This window comes from Psammomys obesus, unplaced genomic scaffold, assembly GCF_907164565.1.
Source record: "Psammomys obesus unplaced genomic scaffold, mPsaObe1.curated_primary_1811, whole genome shotgun sequence".
In the NCBI taxonomy this organism is placed as follows: domain Eukaryota; kingdom Metazoa; phylum Chordata; class Mammalia; order Rodentia; family Muridae; genus Psammomys; species Psammomys obesus.
This window is the reverse complement of record NW_026596158.1, coordinates 3,426,436-3,433,427: the sequence shown is the minus strand read 5'-3', so window position 1 is coordinate 3,433,427 and position 6,992 is coordinate 3,426,436. Positions and strand designations below refer to the sequence as shown.

Sequence of the window (6,992 nt, the reverse complement as noted above, 5' to 3'; positions counted from 1 at the left end):
CAAGGGGGTCGGGGTCGGGCCGAGGAAGGACCCACGCCCGCGGGGCGAGCGCCGGGGTCAGGGGTGTGTCTTCCTGCCCCTCGTGGAGCCGGGGAAAGAGGGCACGCCTGCTTGGCACGATAAGAATTTTGTTTATACTTTAACCAAATTTGCCTGGGAAAACGCGCAGCCTGGGGAGCCCCCGGGTTGAAAATAGCTCGTCCGTGTCCCTCCCCACCCATTGCCATTGTGAAAGCGATTCATGCTTCTGTCCTTGTGAAAACACCGGAGGCAGGACACAAGTGTCAGGGGAGAAAATGACCACGGCCCCACAACCTGCAGCCCGGTGACAGCCACGGCTAACATTTGGGTGACATCAGTAAGTGCAGATAGCTATACATTCTGTCACTTTTAGAGGCTACTATAATTTATCCAAGCCCTGATGAATATTTGATTGTTTTCTTCTCTGTCGCAAGATAAAACACTTGTGGCAAAAAAAAAAAGGGGGGGGTTATCTGGTTATTGTCTTCTTACAAATGGGGGTCAAAGGTAACATTCCATTTTTCTCCTTGTTGATATGTTTGGAAATCTCAGACCCGGTCTTGTAGAAAAATTCACCTGTGTTGAGCCTCGTAATTGCTTAAAAGTTTTTAACCTTTTTTTTGTTGTTTTTATTTGTTTATTTACTCGTTTATTTATTTTGAGACAGGATCCCACTGTATAGACCAAGCTGGCCGTGCTGGAATTAAAGGCATGGGTCAAGAGGCCCTGTTTTTGTTTTTATTTTTATTTTAAGAAATATTTCCCAAGTGGCAGGATAGTCATCCCAGTAACAGTTACTGTCTTATTATTATTATTATTATTAACTTCCAGTAACAGTTACTGTCTTACTATTATTATTAACTTATTTTAGGCTTAAAGTTCTAAGAATGTATTTGCAAAGGGCTACTTATAAGTTTGACTTGGCATGTATTTGGATGTTTTTATGCCTTGAAAACAGTCAATTTTCTTTCTTTTTGCAATCTTTAAAAAATCGTTTCCTTTACAGGTTCAGGGAATACTTTCTATATTTGATAAACATGTATGTGTGTATGGGGTACATATACATATGAAAAAAATATTAAACAAAAGGTTTCATTTGCTTTCTTGCTGACAAGATAACAGACTCCATATGAAGAGTGAAAGTTTGTTGTGGCAACTTTTCAGTCTGGCATTTGAGATTCTAATCTTCCTCTATTTTTGCACACGAATACGTAGGTTAGCATTGGAGACCAAGATAGAAAAGTTCTCAGATTCCCTTGGCAAGCCTAGATTTTTTTTCAATCTAAAATTATCTCTGGATTTTTGGAAGACAGCGTGCTTTAAGCATCCTTAAAAAAAAAAAAAACAAAGCAAAACAAAAACAGAATATGAAATAGTCTGTTGAGAACTTGAAGCCTACTACACCAGGAGCCGTGTTTTCTAGATCTCCCACATTCCAGGGAAGTCACTATCAGAGAGAGAAGGCTAGAATATCCCATGGGTTGCATTTCCACTCTGTCCCTTCTCCTATGAGACTTTGTCCTCAGTGGTAAATAATGACCTTCCTAGATGGACAAAGAATGTTGGTTAGAACAGTGTTGGTTAGGAATTGCTTTGTTTGGAGTGACAAGAGCACATTGCTGGGTTCCCTTAGTATTAATTAAAAAAGAGCCCAAAATGTCAAGAATTGTGCTCTGAATGTTTTTCTACTGATACTGTCCGAGTGAGGGTCTCCTAGTTGACCCAGTGGTCATTGCTTGCTTTTTTCTTTTTCCTTTTCATTTCTTTTAGTTGTATTTCCTCTTTGCCATGCTTTCTGATGCAACTCAAGACTTTGAGATTGTTAATTTCTTTTTGTTTGTTTGTTTTATATGTGTGAATGTTTTGCCTGAATGAAGGCTGCACCGTAGGCATACAGTACCACTGAAATCAAAAGAGGGCTGCTGATCCTCTGTGTCTGGAAAATACAGATGTTTGTGAGCTGCCATGTGAGTGATGAGAGTTAAGCCCAGATCTTTTGCAAGAGCAGCCAGTGCTTTTAACTTCTGTGCCATCTCTCAGCCCTTGAGCATGGTAGGTGTGCCCTGTACTACTGAGCTACCTCCCCAGATCCTCTGACTTTGTAAGTATTTGGTGCAGGCAGCCACTCTTGCTATGAACCAGCCTTGCCTTGCTCTTGGCTGCCCACTTTAGAGCAGTAGCCCATTTTCTTACCTTTGTCTGGTGCTATTTTCTGAGGCCTAGCCTCATGCTTCCTCCCTTACTCTTGAAACCTGTTCCTGCCTTCACATCCAGAGCAGACTTGGAGGTGGAGACCACTTTACTTTCTTGCCCTTGGGTCAAGAGTGACATATCCATCCTAACTTGGGCTTTGCTTGTCTGTTGTCGTTTGTTTTTGAGACAGACTTTTATGTACCCAAGCCGGCCTTTAACTTGATATCCTCCTGCATCAACCTCTCAAGCACTGGGGCTATAGACGTGTGACATCATACCTGGTTTCAATTCTGGTTTTTGTATGTCAGTTCTTTATTTCTTTCTAAATGACCGCTATACAGGGAATTCTTCATCACCCCCCAGGGTAGCCCGTCTTTGATGAATCTAAAATTCTTACTAGCTGACATCCTACAATCTCATTTTCCTGTTGTTAGATTGTTCTTGTTATTTGTATTCTTCCTACCCTTTGTTGTTTACATTTTGTTTTGAGATAGGGTTTTTCTATGTAACTCTGGTTGTCCTGGAACTCACCATGCAGACCAAGCTGTCTTCAAACTCACAGAGATCCATCTGCCTCTGCCTCCCAAGTGCTGGGATTAAAGGAATGTGCTACAAAGCCTGACCTTCCCTACATCTTGATTTAGATTTTACATCTTCTTCCTCAGGGACCACTCTAGTCCTGCTCTGGTTAGGAAGAAACTAACCCAGTTTATTTTAGCTAGCTCACAGTCACCTACAGTACAGGCCATTATTTACTGGGGAATCAGAATATAGAGCCAAGAGATACAGCCTGGAGAAGACAGAACTCTGAAGTGTCTAAAAGCACCTAGAGGGAGACCCCAAAAGAGTTGTGCCAGGTTCAGGGATCCTGCCTGTTTTGTCATTGCTTTTATCACCAGGGTCTGGAGTCTGGAACATACTGTTCTGGAAATAATTGAGAATTTGTTGAATAAATGACTATCAGAGAGTAAAATTAAAGAAAAAAAATTGCTCTCTATAGAAAAGATGCAAGCACAAGCCAAGAGACATTTTGTAAATAGAGTTTGACAAATTTCAGGGAAAACTTTAAATTCAGCCCAAACTGACCCAGCTATAACCCCAAGGAAGGCATGTTTGGAATGTGTTTGTGGCCAGAAAGCTTAAACTTAATTTTGTATCCCCCAAGAAAGACTTGTGTTTCCAGGAGAGGTTTGGAGTAGTGTCTGTGGAAGTTGTGGTAGCGGGTGCAGGAGAGCTGGTTTAGGAGGTGTGAGGGTTTCTCTGTCTGGAGTCCTGACCAGGAGTGGTGCAGTTTCAAAGGGCGGGGCCACCTTCCCTATACCTTTCCTAGTTTCGTTTGGGAATTCTTGCTAAAGAGGTGGTCAGATTGCTGTAGTTGATTCTGGTTTTGGGATGCTGTCTAATCTAGCTGTACAGTGGAGACACTGTTGCACCTTTCTTTTAGTGTTGCCATGAGGACTTTGAGCCTGGGAAAGTTCCAGCTAGGGCTAGCTCTTTTGGTATACACTTAGTAATTGGCCTTCTGGTTAATGCATCAGTTATCTTTGAACCTAACTTGTCCCCCTGAAACTGCTCTGGGCTCACTGACAAAGTTGATAAGCAGACAGTGGGAAGGGATGACAGACAGGCTCCTTCCAAACTGCTCAGGCAGGAAAGCCAACCTGAAACGGGTCAAGGGCAGCTTTCTGAAGAAGGCTGAGCTTATCGTAACAGTGTGGGAGAATAGGTGACTCCAGCTGCCTGGTGAGAGGGATGCTGAAGCAGGACGGTGACCTGAATGCAGCTGAGAGGTGAGCAGCCTGAGGTAGTGGTGTCTGCGTTACTGCAGGCTCACTGTGCTAGTCAGGTTTGGTGCCAAGTGTTTTGTGTTTGTTCCTTTGTGTAGCCCTGTGACACATAGAGAACTGATGTGTTCAGTGTCTGTTGCCTCCAGTAGCCTTCACTCTGCTTCACATTCTAATTGTTTGTGTACATTTAGGAGCTTTTCATTGATGCTGTTCCCAGTGGAGTCTACACCCTTCCCAAATCCTCTGTTTCATGAAACCCTCTTAGCTTAAGATAGAAAATAGGTACGACTTAGAGTAAGGGTAAGTCAATGCTTGTGCAGCATCTGGAGGTTGTGATTCTCAGTCTCTTCAAATCAAGAATTAAATCACTCGGGAAGAGCAGGTTACATGCAAGACAGTGTACTTATGTGTCTGTTTGAGTTAGAGAAAAATAAGTTTCTGAGTACAGGAAAAAAGGCTGGGGCAGGTGATAGGAAAAGAACTGGTTCATTTGGGATGAGGCTCCAGAAAAAAACCTCAGATTGTTAAGGAGTCCAGTGTTCTTCCTCAGCCTCCTGAGTGCTTGTGTTACAGGTGTGTGTCACCAGACTGGGCCAGAAATGTTCTCAAATGTGAAATGAATACACACCTCATTTTCAGAAAGAGCTAAGTTTAGCTCATCCACTTAGGTATAATTTTTTGGATAGATGCTTTTAATTTTTATTTTCTACTCTGAGGTTAATTTTGAACAGGTTCTGTCTTAAAAACTTAAGAATAAGTGTCCTGGGCATGGTGGTCCATTCTTTTAACCCCAGCCTCAGGAGGCAGAGGCAGGCAGATCTCTGTGAGTTTGAGGCCAGCCTGGTTTACATCGTGAGTTCCAGGACAGCAAGGGCTACACTGAGAAACCCTGTCTTGAAAAACAACAACAAAATCAAAATAAGTATCAGCATAGGACTTAATGTTCTTAAAGCATTTTTTCTTTAAGCATTTTAAAATGTGAACAGCAAATTTATTTAAATAATTTTGAGACAGGTCTTGCTGAGTATCCCAGGCTAGCCTCAAATTCAAGGTCGCCTTGCCTGGGTTTACTGCTGTGTGCCACCATGTCTGATTTTACTGGCTTGGCCACCATTTTGTATGGCATGCTTTTCCCCCCTGCCTATTATTTTCAATTTAAAGATTAATAAATTTTAAAACAAATGTCTGTGGTATCCAGTCATATACAGAGGGAACAGAGGAAGTACTAGTCAAACTGAAGTCTCATCTAACCACTTACTGGTCACTAGCCTCTAAGCCACTAAACTTTCAAGCTGACTAACCCAGCTTGAAAATAGAGGTAGTAATGGCTAGGGTTCTACTGTGTTTGTTTGTTGTTGTTTTTTCCTTTAGCCCAAACTGGCTGGTGTGGAACTTGACTGTGTATCCTAGACTGACCTCAAACTCACAACAATTTTCCTGCCTCAACTTCTAGGTTCGGGAATTATGAGCACAGGCCACCATCCTGAGCTTACTGTGTGGCTTTAACGTGTTTATAAATCTTAGAACAGATTGGTAGGAGTGTCTTTTTGTGATTGTCCACACTGTGCAGTGCAGTAAAATGAGTATTCAGCTTACATCCATCATGGTGTTTGCCGTTCATTTGGTGAGACAGGGTAGATAGCTGTCCCCAGAGGCAGTGACAGCAGAGGCGCCCGGAGCTCAGGAGAAACTTCATGGGAGTTCAAGTGGTCCAACCAGTATGGCTTCCTTAACACCTTTTTCAATATGTAGACCAGGATGGGTAACTTTTAGAAAAAGTAAAATGAGGGTAAGATTTTTTTTTTTTTTTTTTGAGATGAGCTGGCTGTATAGCCTGGCTGGCATGGAACTCTATTTCCCCCTCTTCCTGGTTAGTGCTTCGATTACAAGTCCCCCCACTCCACACATCACCCCCACAGGTCTTCGTCCAAGGGTGATGTGTGTCCTAGACAACCATCACAAAGGATTAAGAAGCAGGAAAGAGCCTAGAGGGGTCTGAAATTGGGTTGTTTCAGTGATGGCATGTCATTGGTGCATGGCAGCTTTTCTTGGCATCTGTGTGTGAATGGCACCGTTGATACAATCACAGCATGTCACTCTCCCTTGTCTTTGAAGCTCATGTCTAGTTCAGATAATGAATCTCTTAATGCAGTATGTGTGGGTCACTTTCAAGTTGACTCTTGTAGTTCATGGTGCCATTGGTTTGCTCTTCTGTTTGGGATAGAGTCTCGCTGTGTAGCCCTGGCCGGTGCCGTTTGTTTTCTTAAAAAAAGCCTGTATATTTACTGTGAATTTTAAGATTTATCCCTTGATATGGCATTCCTTTTTTTTTTTTAATTATTACATTTGAAAATTTATTTGTATATATGTGTGGGCGTGAGTACCATGGCATTACATGTATAGGTCAGGGGGTGATTTGTGGGAATTGGATTTCAGCTTCTGCATTGTGGGTCCTGGGATGGAGATCAGGTCCTTAGGCTTGGCAGCAAGCAGTTTTACCCATTGACCTGTTGAGCCATCTCACTGGCCCTGCTTTTCTTCTTAAACCTTTCTTTTTCTTTTATTGGGCTGCAGGACCTTACTATAGCTCTGGCAGGCCTAGAACTTACTGTTCAGACCAGACTGCCCTGGAACTCATAGAGCTCTGCCAATGATGGGAAGGCTTGAATATAGAATTAGAGCTAGATACCACCAGAAAAAATACATTTTCTTACTAAAAATGACTTGGGAATTCGATAATAATGAGATTCAGTTATGGTTAAGGAACCTGGGAAAAGCTCCGTCTTCCTCACTGGTCACCCTGGTCCAAGAGGCAGAGGAAAGCTGGCTTGGCTCCCAGACTAGGGTGCCCCAGGCTTCAGAGATCCATGCTAGGAGAGGTGAAAGTGGGTCCTCTTAGCAGCGACTAAGAGAGGGCAGTGCTGTGCTTAAGTAACTGTCCTGTGCTTTGTAATTTGAAGAGATAGGGCCCCTTCCTCAACTGTGTCCATC

The 6,992-nt window shown here is 42.8% G+C and overlaps 1 protein-coding gene across 2 annotated transcripts in view; it reads left to right on the top strand.

The window, feature by feature from the left end:
- The window catches only part of Garre1 (granule associated Rac and RHOG effector 1), a 75,388-nt gene that overhangs the window by 688 nt on the left and 67,708 nt on the right, over window positions 1-6,992 (top strand). Inside the window, exon 1 of one of the 2 annotated variants that reach the window (XM_055594972.1) lies at window positions 301-358. The exons of the other annotated variant lie outside the window; for it this stretch is intronic. The gene's annotated coding sequence lies outside the window, so the exon portion shown is untranslated. Of the gene's footprint in view, window positions 1-300; window positions 359-6,992 lie in introns of those variants that run through there. 2 annotated transcript variants of the gene reach the window in all.